This window comes from Narcine bancroftii, chromosome 1 (genome assembly GCF_036971445.1).
Source record: "Narcine bancroftii isolate sNarBan1 chromosome 1, sNarBan1.hap1, whole genome shotgun sequence".
Classification (NCBI taxonomy): domain Eukaryota; kingdom Metazoa; phylum Chordata; class Chondrichthyes; order Torpediniformes; family Narcinidae; genus Narcine; species Narcine bancroftii.
The window spans coordinates 259,272,391-259,284,568 of NC_091469.1; the positions used below are offsets into that span (position 1 = coordinate 259,272,391).

Sequence of the window (12,178 nt, forward strand, 5' to 3'; positions counted from 1 at the left end):
GGTTCAATCCCCACTCCTGGTCTAAATGCAAGTTGCAGTGATTGGGGTTGCCTTGCTATCACATTGGTCACACGTGACCATTTGAATTTTTTTTCCTCGACGAAGGCATCACAGTCTCAAGATGAGAGTTAGGTCCAAGTTTATTATCATTTGACTGTATATGTCTTCGTCATTGTGGCTACACCTCAAGGTTAAGGGTGATGGTCTTCATTCCTATGGGCTTTCAATTGGCTTGTGGAAAGTGGCCCACCAAGCGAAGATGCCTGTGCGTGTATTTGTTTAACGTGTATACAGAGCCGTTGTCATACCCACACTCCTGTTCGGCTCCGAATCATGGGTCCTCTACCGGCACCACCTACGGCTCCTAGAACGCTTCCACCAGCGTTGTCTCCGCTCCATCCTCATCATCCATTGGAGCGCTTACACCCCTAACGTCGAAGTACTCGAGATGGCAGAGGTCGACAGCATCGAGTCCACGCTGCTGAAGATCCAGCTGCGCTGGATGGGTCACGTCTCCAGAATGGAGGACCATCGCCTTCCCAAGATCGTGTTATATGGCGAGCTCTCCACTGGCCACCGTGACAGAGGTGCACCAAAGAAAAGGTACAAGGACTGCCTAAAGAAATCTCTTGGTGCCTGTCACATTGACCACCGCCAGTGGGCTGATAACGCCTCAAACCGTGCATCTTGGCGCCTCACAGTTTGGCGGGCAGCAACCTCCTTTGAAGAAGACCGCAGAGCCCACCTCACTGACAAAAGGCAAAGGAGGAAAAACCCAACACCCAACCCCAACCCACCAATTTTACCTTGCAACCGCTGCAATCGTGTCTGCCTGTCCCGCATCGGACTTGTCAGCCACAAACGAGCCTGCAGCTGACGTGGACTTTTTACCCCCTCCATAAATCTTCGTCCGCGAAGCCAAGCCAAAGAAAAGAACAAGAAGCACACGGTACTTCACAAATCAACCAACTAGTTCCAAAGGCACAAAAACCATGACGATTGGAGCTGATGGATTTGTTGCAACCTTTGTCCACCTTCACAACTGTTGAATTCAAAGTAACTTCATCCGCCTGTTCCACTGTTGAGATTTTGGTTGGATTGTTCTTTGTCAGGAACCTCACCCTCGACCATGGGATCTCAGGAGCACTCAAGCTTCTCTGCCACAACAAGGTGACAATCCACAGGGAAGGACTGTGCATATTAAACCAGAGAAAACCGTGTTTCTCCGGACTGCTGTGCATACACATATACACAGCACATAATCATCATATATTTACATAAAAATACAAAATAAAATAAATATATATAACTCATTTGCAAACTTGAAATGAGGAGAAATTCTTTTATTCAGAGGGTGGTACTACCCTGGAAATTTCAGACGGTTCAGTTAAAGGAGGTAGATAGATTTCAGGATCTAAGAAGAATCAAGGAAATGGGGTTAAGTTCTGAGGTATTAATCTTCTTCAACAATGGAGTAACCTTGAGAGGATAGTTAACCACTTCTTGCTCCGACTTGCTTAGCCCATACGTAACATAGGTAATTGAAGGCAGATGAGAAAGACACAAAGACTAATGGCAAAATAGTTTGAGCCTAAAATCTGGAACAATTCTAAATCACCCACTAGGTTCATGGCTGTTCTTCAGGCAAGGAAATTTGCCACTGCTACCCTGTCTGACCATCATGAAATTGAACTAGATCAGTCAGTCAAATAAAGCACAATGGAAAATGGTTGTTGCAGAGGATTTGATGTGTCCTCGCCAGTGGAAATCTTGAATCTGATGCATGCTGTGTGCTAGACTATTTGCACCATTTTTAACAATTTGTCTTTTCAAGAATTTTGCAGATGTGAACCTGCAAAAGTGATTATTATATTACATTTTTTTAAAAATTAATTAAATTTTAAATTTAGACATACAGTACGGTAACAGGCCATTTTGGCCCACGAGTTCGTGCCGTCCAATTTACACCCAATTAAACTACATCCCAGGTACATTTCGAATGGTGGGAGGAATCCGGAGCCCCTGGGGAAAACCCACGCAGACGTGGGGAGAGCGTACAAACTCCTTACCCCAGTCCCAATCGCTGGCATTGTAAAAGCGTTGCGATAACCTCACTGCCTGGTGGCAAAGCAATTTATCTGTATTGTATATCGCAGGTCTGCTATCTATTCCTTCAATTTGCATTTTTCAGGAGACATTGTTTTAATATTTCATTTTAAAAAATTTAAAACTATAATAACATCAATTATAATAAATTCATATACAGAAAATATATAAGTAAAAATCCCCCAACCTCTCTCTCCCTCCCCACTAATACCCATCCCCTCCCCCTATATCTACCCACTACAAAAGAGTGAAGAAAGGAAATCATAGACAAACATTCAACTATTTAGCTGTGAAAACCAAGACGCCATATTGGAATGGATTGAGAGATCAAATCTTCAAACCAAGAATTTGTAAATATGGACTCCATACTTTTACAACAAAATGATATTTATCCCTCAAATTATACACTATCTTTTCAAGAGGGATACAAGGTTTCATTTCAGTATGCAATCTTTACATTCCCAAAAATGTCAGATTTCCAAGTAATAGCCAAACATTTCTTAGATACAACCAAAGCTAAACATAAAAATTCAATTTTAAAACAATCAACTTAATGTCCCCAAATAAAAACAACATTGGACCAAATGGAAGTTTAACTTTTAATACTTTTTCCAAAAATAATTTAACTTGCATCCAAAAGGTCTTAACCTTGGGACAAGTCCAAGTTGCATGAAAAAAAGCATCTATCTCTTCACCACATCTAAAACATAAATTTGAAATTAAATTAAATCTCTTTATCCTTTGAGGGGTTAAATATAATTGATGTAAAAAAAATTATATTGTACTAATCTAGATCTTACATTTATAACCTTAGTCATATTATCACTACATACATTTCTCCAAACATTTTCATCTATTTTCCTATTCAAATCAATTTCCCATTTTAATCTTGATTTATGAATATTTGATTTAGACATTTTACTTTGTAATAACTTGTACATTTCAGAAATAAATTTATTTGTTTCTCCTTTAGTAAGTAATAACTCCAAAGCAGATTGTCTAGGTAATTTTAAACTATGGCCTAATTTTTCCATTAAAAAAGCTTTTTACCTGATAATTTTTTTAAAAAAGTATTATCAGGAGACATTGCTGATATTATGGCTTGCCTTCTGATTATTAAGTTCTCTCCAATGTCCATGCCTAAGTTTATCTTTAAATTGATATCACTAGGGCAACGAATTAGCCAATTGCTTTCATGTGGCCAGACAGTGATACAGAGTTAATGTTTCAGGTCAGAAAACTTTCAGCAGATCTGGGAAAGAAAGGTAATAGCCATTTTAAATTGGAGAGAAGTGGCAGGAAGGAAGAATAAGACAAAGGGAATAAAGGTGAGACCAGATCAACTAAGGTGACCATGCTTCTTTTTCTTTCTTTAAGGATGCTAGTAGGAGCACTGTAGGACATTGCCGGTGGATCAGGCTGCATGAATGGAGAGAGCAATACAGAGCTAGTATCATTAATGGATGAATGGAGAGACCATTACTGAGCTAGTATCATTAATGGATGAATGGAGAGAGCAATTCTGAGCTAGTATCATTAATGGATCAATGGAGAGAGCATGAATGGAGAGAGCAATACTGAGCTAGTATTATTAATGGATGAATGGAGAGAGCAATACTGAGCTAGTGTCATTAATGGATCAATGGAGAGAGCAATACTGAGCTAGTATCATTAATGGATCAATGGAGAGAGCATGAATGGAGAGAGCAATACTGAGCTAGTATCATTAATGGATGACTTGCAGTCCAAATGGCAAGTTCTGATCCAGACAGAAAAGCCAATTCTCCCAAGGCCGGAAATTCTGATAGCGTCAAGAAATCTGTGATATGCCCAGACAGAAGTGTTGCTATTCCTTGAACTTGCATTGAGTTTCAGTATAGTAGGTGCTGGAGGCCATAGTCATTGAAATGGGATGGAGAATTAAAATGGGAGACAATGGCAGGTGCAAGATCTGTCCTGCCAAATTCTGAGAATGTATTGCCCAATGTATAGCAGTTGACATTGCCCACACAACATGAACTAGATTGGAAGAGTGTAGGTAAACCACAGTTTCACCTGGAAAGGCTGTTTTGATGCTTGAATGTGGAAGGAAAGAGATGAAAGGACACTTGCTGCGTCTGGATATTTGGTGAGGTAGGAAGGGATCCCAGGATGTTCAGAAGGGAATATGCGGCTTATTGGAGAACCTTAAGATTTCCGTGAGCAGATTGGATTTGAGTAATTTTTGCAAGCCTGAACTCAAAGTTAATAATGCTTCCTTCTGCTGTTTGGCTTCATAGCATCGTCCACTCTGTTTGTAATTTGAGTAATTTTATAAATGGAAATGCAACAGATGATGCAAAGGGTATACAATTTCAGACACATTCCTGGCCAATATTTCTGTCGCGAAACATGCTAATATTCAGTCAGCTCATCTCTTAGCCAAGGGTCAGGGACCCTGCGTCATGAAGTGGAATATGCTCATATATAAAAAAAATAATTGGGACATGACTTACGGTCAGATTAAAAATAGTACTCATTTAGAGTTCAGTACCCTGATGAGTTTCACAGCATGGATTAATGGAATAAATTCCTTCCCAGTGCAAGATGTAAGAACCTAACAATCAATGCATGGAAATTATTGCAATTTAAACTAGAGGTCATGGAGACTTACATTGCAGGTTACTTTCACCCATTGTCAACACTGACAACTGCTGACATTTTCCACATGATGAAAGGAGCTAATGTTGGATCTCGCAGGTTTGAAATGCTTCTTCTAGTTCTTATACATTATTAGAAAATACTAGGGCTGCTACTCCATTGCAAATCTCGCCAGCATCAATACCTTTAGTTCTCTTTCTGAAAATCATCAGATTGCCACTCCATGTAATTCTTTAATTGCAATCAGTTACTTTACTGTGCCTTTCTGTCTTCAATTATGCTGTGGAAATACTGGTACAAAACATTGGCTCAGGTTGATCAGCCAATTTCTTTGTCAAGAGGGAATGCCTTGGTTCATCTTACACTAAATACTAGAATCAAGGGTCATTGCTGTGTAATACTTGAGAGAATTCAAACTGTAAGTGATTGTGCTAAGCTACAAGAAGAATAATGGCAACTCTGATTTTGTAAACCCAATTAAGTTACCATATATTTCAGTGTGTAAGTTGACCCCCAGTTTTCAGATTAATTTTAAAGGTTTTATGGTACATCCAGCATATAAGCCCCATTTTTTTTTTTCAGACTGTCCAGGCCTCCCAGGAACCACAATTTTTTTTTTTAAAACCTTCAATCACAAGAAACAAAGCTGTAAATTAGGTAAGTTTAAAAAAAAAACACCCTTGGCCTACTGGACAGCAACGGCGATGGCCCACAAATCTGGAATGCCGACATTGTGCTCCTAGCGGGAGCAGGAACCTCAGCCTACCAGGCAGAAGTGGCAACAGTGACCTCAGGGTCCTAGGTAGGAGCGGTTATGGTGGCGCCCAGTGGTGGGGAGGTGATGGGAGCAGTGACGCCAGCGGTTGGGAGGTGCTTCCAACATCGACTTGTACGCCGAATTGAGGTCATTCTTTTTTTTCAGTGAATTTAAGGTCTCAAAATCATATCTGGCATATAAGTCGACCCCCCCCCCCAAGAAATTTTTAGGGTTTCACGACTCAACTTATATGCCAAAATGTACATTAATTTGAGTAATGAGAAGGCAGAATCACAGTAAATTCAGTTTAACAATATTTACTGCAAAATTTAAGGAGTAAATACACACATGATTCACAAAAGGTAAGTATTGTGGTTCAGTGAGTAATTAGAAAAGCCAATAAAATGTTATGATTCATTGTGAGGGTAACTGAAAGCAAAAGTAGGAAGGAGGGGTAATCTTCAGTTTTTTTTATGTTATGGTCTACAAAATTTGACATTAACATGAGTTGGAGAGATCACAATTGGAGTACTGTGTACAATATTGGTCTCTTTATTTAAGGAAAGAGAATGATGTATTGGAAGTAGTTCAGAGAAGGTTTACTGGATTTATACTTAGAATTGGCAACCAGCAGGAAGGCCTAGACTTGTACCTACTGGAGTTCAGAGGATGTGCAGAGGATGCTTCTGCTTTTTGGAGAATTTAGTTTAGGTGTTACCCACTTAAGCAAGAGGCAAGGATTTTTTTTTCATTGATTCCAATATAGTTTCCATCTATTAGATTGTAGCAAATGTAAACATCCTCTTCAGTAAAACAGGGAAAGTGAATAGTGGTGGAGTAATTACTGGAAGATACGATCAATAAAATGGTTACAGATACTTCAAAAATTTGAACAGTTGACACAAGTTTGTGCAAAGGAAAATGATGTTTGATAAGACTTTTTTTGGAGTTTGTAATCAGCAAAATAGATGAAGTGAGACAAATGATGTTGTGTATTAGGTCTTTCAGAAGACCTTCCACACAAAAGAATATTAAACAAAATTAGAGCTCATAATATTAAACGTAATAGGTTTGTATGAATTACGTCCAGTTAACAAACAGTAAAAATCAGAATCAAATTTCTTTGTCAGGAATATGTGGTGAAATTGGTTGTTTTGCAACAGGATCACTGGAAATATTTATATAAACCACCTTACAAAATAAATAAAAATAGTGCAAGAAAAAGACAACAAAATAAGGCAGTGTCTGTGGTTCATTGTTCATTCAAGAATCTGAATATTATAATTGTAGTAGTATATAAGTAATCTTGAACTTCATCTACACACACACATACACACACACACACACATACACACAATTAGTTGTTATATTATAGAATTAGTTAGTCATTATATACTTAATTATATGTAATTAGAATTAGTAGGTATATATACTATAAGTTTCAATCTTAAACTATATCCAGTGTCCTCTGTCTATTTTTTCTTTATTTTTCTTTTCATTCTTTTGTTTTTTTCTCTCTTCATGTCCTTTATGGGGATTTTGGAGTGGGAGGGTGTGGGTGGGTGGGTGGGAGGGAAGGGGAGAAAAAGCATGCAGTAATTTTGGTATATCATCTGTCTATTCTATTTGTATCTGATCTTTAATACATGTAACAATTAAATAATTTTTTTAAAAATCTGATGACAGCGGAGAAGAAACTGTCCTTGTGCCACTGAGTGCTTGTCTTCAGGCTCCTGTACCTTTTCCTTGATGGTAGCAGAGTGAAGAGGGCATGGCCTGGGGGGGGGGAGGTGTCCTTGACGATAGGGGCTGGTTCTAAAGACACTGCCTCTTATAGATGACCTCGATGGAGTGAAAACTGGTGGCCAGGATGTCTCAGGCTGAGTTAATAATCCATAAAATGCTACAGCTCAGAAAACATTTGGCACCTTTGCACCAGACAGTGATGTAACCAGCCAGAATGCTCTCTATGGTACACCTGCAGAAGTTTTCGAGAGTCTTCGGTGACATCCAAACTGCCTCAAACTCAAAATGGAAATAGGACTAAACAGGTGGATTGGGAAGATATGATATTGCTGCAATAATTAGTGCTGGGGCTCCAGCTGCTCACAATTTATATTAGTTTAGATAGTGTATTATATCCAGTTTTTCAGATGATGAAAAACTTGTTGATAATGTGTGCTGCAGACAGGCTTTGGCTGTTTCAGGGAATAAGCACGGACATGACAGATGGAACATAATAATGTGAGATAATTCAATGATGAAAGTATGATGCGCTGTGGTGCAGAAAACAAACTCAAAACTTGAGAAGACTACTACGGGCTTTAATCAGCTTCAAGTTGAACACCAGTTCTCTGTAGCTTCAGGTTCCATGTGCCCGACTGGTTTAGGAAGGGGCCGGTTTGAGTCTTTATATGGGCATGGTGGGGTCAGCCTCCCAGGTTGCCTACCTGCAGGTACAGTGCTTGCCCCCTGCAGTAGGCCGGTAGGAGTGCGGCTTTAATAGTGGTTGTATTACCACAGAGAGATTGAGAAATACTTGCATTGAGAGAGACGGGTATTTGTAGACTTATCCATGAAAGTTCATCTGCACGACAGCAAGTTATTAAGGTGGCAAATAGTAGATTGACCTTGATTGCATGAGAATTTGTGATTGAGATCTGTTTGCCTGACATAAGGAAATATATTCCTGGGATAGGGAGCGTATAGCAAAGTCTAGAATCTTTTACAATGTTATTTTATTGTATGGGGTAGATTCAGCAGAGGTATGAGGTGATTACATCGCAGACATATTTTGTAATATGCAAAGTAGTTATATGAGCTTTGTGATGTGGTTACAGATGTTTCAGCTGCTGTCCACAAACAGCACCACAACCTCAAATTAAAAGGTAATTCATCCAGGACAGAGGGGAGTTTCTTTGCCCAGAGGCTCATATGTTTTTGGAATACTCTTTCCAAGAAGGTTGTGGAGATTTCGTGGCTGAGCATATTCAAGATGATGCATTCAGCAATCAATAGATTTTTAGATATTAAATGAATTAAGGGATAAGAGGTTAATACTGAGAGATAGCGCTGAAGTAAAGCATCAGCCATGAATTTAAATGCACGGTATTTTAGCCCATGAGTCTGTGCCACCCAATTTACACCCAATCAATCAACACCCCCGGTTTGAATGGTGGGAGGAAACTGGACATGGGGAGAAGGTACAGACAGCATGGGATTTGAACCCTGGTCCCAATTGCTGGCACTGTAAAAGCGTTGCGCTGACCGCTATGTCCACTGTGCCACCCCAAATCAATGATCTTAATGAATAGAGGAGAGAGAGGACCTGGGGCTGGAGCCTAATAATTGACTATGCTATGAATTTTATGTAATTTTTGTTTCCGTTATGTGAAAATCTGATAATGTTACCAATGTTTTAGAGGTCAAGTTCTGAGAATCCATGAGTTTGCTTTCTGTGCAAATGGCAAATCTACAGTTAGAGTTGTAAATGAATGAATGGGAAGAGGCTGGAGGATTGTTCAGGAAAGAATAAATTCCAAATCATTAAGAGAAATGTTAGACCTCCAGAGCAGAGAGTTATTGAAATAAAAATAAGCAGTTTATGTCTTAAAGGTTTTGGGGGCTCAACATGCATTGTGAACATTTGTGATTAAGGCAACCTTGAGGAAGAAGAAAAATAAACCAAAAGACTGTTAATGTGAAAGTGAACAGAAAAAATGAATTAAAAGAAGACATATCAGTGGATTTTATCCAGTTGTCCTTGCAGAAACAAAGTTACAGTATGACTCTTAGAAATTAAATATTTGTAATAATCGAAGAAGGGATTGACCTTTTTTAAAAAAAAAAAGGTCTTTGGTGTGGGATTGGGGGATGTTTGGGTGTGACCGGAGAGAGGAAGCACACTAAATTAGCAAATAAAGATGTGGAATCAGTGGTGAGGCAAGCAAGTTCCTTCGTCCTGGAGGTATATCCTGCCAACAGAAAATGCATTTTTCCCTGAGTCCATTTGGATGTAGAAATTCTCCTGGACAATGACATAAAATGGGCAGCATCACATGGACTGTCTCCAATGTACTCTGCACAATAACATTTTCCTAATAGGCAATGGAACTGCTTATCAGACGAAGTGTGCTCCAGGCCTGTGGCTATGGTATGGTATTTGTTTGACTATCACCCTCCTCCCCTCCTCCCCCCCCCCCCCAACCCCCTATTTGTATTGTTTTCCTCACAGAATGAGTTGAACACCAAATCCAGTTGAAGCTCCAAGCCTCCTTGAGTCAATCTCGTGAATGTGAAGTTTTCTACTTGGCAGCAGTTATTTTATTCAATGTCCTCCGTCTTTCATTCAGTGAGATCCTGCAGAATGTCTATTAAAATTTAAACTCCAAGGCAAAATCTCATCACAAAATGATCGTGATAGAGTAATTAATTCAGACTTTTTTGTCCCCTGAAATCTCAGATCCTTGAAGAGGAACAGATAAAGATGAAAAGCAATAATGTGATACAAGATTGAAATTGTGATGGAGATGAAGCCACAAAAATTACTTCAATAAAGTGATATCTTAATAACCATGAACATTTGATGTGATTATTGTACGTGCATGCATTTCTGTGGTTGAAGTGCGAAGAGCACCATACATTTGGCTGGGCCATTGTGAAAGCAAACTGAAAGCCTGGTTAATACACAAAAGTGCTGGAGAATCTCAGCAGGTTCCACAGCATCCAGAGGAGGCAAAGATATCTAACCAACATCTCCTCTGAATGCTGCAGGACCTGCTGAGTTTCTCCAGCTCTTTTGTGTAGTTACTACAATCGCAGCATCTACAGGCTCTCTGGTTTTACTTACAGGCTGGTTAAATTGGCTGAATTAAGAACAAAGTTTAAGAGTAGCAGTGGAAAGACTAGAAGGTCTCTATCCAAAAATAAAACCTGTACAGCTTGAATAAAACTAATAACTCTTTAGCTGCAGTCCTCAGTTTAGTATATTATGATTTGCTTGAATAATTTGCTGAAGTATTAATTTTGCATCTCTGCTATTGGTAATCAGCAACTTTTTGATTCACTTATGTTGCCTGATCAAAATCATCCATTGAAAGAGGCCTGATTTTTGTCAGTGCCCTAATTTGCTAAGCATTTGGACATTTGAATCCAAATCCTTCAGGAGGCATCTTCCCAAATACGTTCTGTGCTTCTCTGCCATGTTAACATAGAGTAATGCAGCACAGTACAGGCTCTTTGGCCTGCGATGTTGTGCCAAACCATATATTCCTTCCTAAAAAAAATACTAAACCCTTCCTACCCCATAACCCTCTTTTTCTTTCATCCATGTGCCCATCTAAGAGTCTCTTAAATGCCCCTAATGTTTCAGCCTCCACCACCATTCCCGGCAAGGCATTGCAGGCACCCACAACTCTCTGAGTAAAAGATTTAACCCTGATGTCTCCCCTAAACTTCACTTTGTACATATTTCCCCTGGTGTTTGCTGTTCCTGCCCTGGGAAATCCTATCTATGCCTCTCATAATCTTGTAGACCTCTATCAAATCTCTGTGCTCCAAAGTGAAAAGTCCCAGCTCTGCCAACCTTGCCTCATAAGACTTGTTTTCCAATCCAGGCAACATCCTGATAAATCTCCTCTGCGCCTTCTCCATAGCTTTCACATCCTTCCTGAAATGAGGTGACCAGAACTGAGCACAATACTCTAAGTGTGGTCTTACCAGATATTTGTAGAATTGCAACATGACCTCTCTACTCCCAAACTCAATTCCCCTATTAATAAAGCCCAGCATCCCATAGCCACCTTAATTATCCTATTAACCTGTGCGGCGATCTTGAGGGATGTATGGATTTGGACGCCAAGGTCTCTCTGTTCTTCCACACTCTTAAGTAACTGACCACTAACCCTGTACTCAGCCTTCTGGTTTGTCCTTCCAAAATGCATCAGCTCACACTCATCCAGATTGAACTGCATCTGCCACTTTTCTGGCCAACTCTGCATCCTGTCTATATCATCTTGTAACCTTCGACAACCTTCCGCTCCATCCACAACTCCTCCAACCTTCATGTCATCCACAAACTTACTGACTCATCCTTCTGCCTCTTCATCCAGATCATTTATAAAAATCACAAAGAGCAGGGGGTCCCAGAACAGATCCTTGGGGCACTCCACTAGTCATAGGATGCCATGGATGCTCTGTGGTTAGTAAGGTAGGTAAGTGGAAAGAAAAAGATTGACAACCACTGAATTAAAGCACTGTTTGTTTTCTGAGCATTCCACCTATCATGAATGGTGATGATTTTCTGATAACAAATTTGAAAAAGGTTATCATGTTGATCCCTAAAATTACACAAAAACAATGCAAAGAGTTTTTTGTCCAAATTACGAAATGTCTGAACAATTTTTTTTATATTACCCTATTTCGCTCAAGGAACTGTAATGAAACTTGAACTGAATTTTCACATTGCTTCTTATAATCAAGCAGCATTCACCTATCCCATGTATTGACTTTCATCTCTCAGCCACTCCTTTGCTTCCATTGGGGAAAAAAAACAATATTTCCACACTGCTTTTGAAACATCCTGACATAGATGAATTATCATTTCTTATAGAAATAGATTGGAAGTTCAAAGCTGTCATTTCAGATTCGCGCACAAATTCATCAGTTGACGTTGAT

General features: G+C 39.5%; 1 protein-coding gene and 1 long non-coding RNA gene across 14 annotated transcripts in view; both read left to right on the forward strand.

Moving 5' to 3' along the window:
- Positions 1-10,082, forward strand: part of LOC138742292 (uncharacterized) — a 93,628-nt gene extending 83,546 nt beyond the window's left edge. For 2 of the 4 annotated variants that reach the window (XR_011344041.1, XR_011344044.1), the window contains 2 exons: positions 5,329-5,403; positions 9,966-10,082. This is a non-coding gene — a long non-coding RNA (uncharacterized lncRNA). Of the gene's footprint in view, positions 1-3,337; positions 3,435-5,328; positions 5,404-9,965 lie in introns of all 4 variants that reach the window. The other 2 variants (XR_011344042.1, XR_011344035.1) reach the window with 2 other exon arrangements.
- Positions 1-12,178, forward strand: part of LOC138742262 (N-acetyl-beta-glucosaminyl-glycoprotein 4-beta-N-acetylgalactosaminyltransferase 1-like) — a 710,446-nt gene that overhangs the window by 352,208 nt on the left and 346,060 nt on the right. The window lies entirely within an intron of this gene.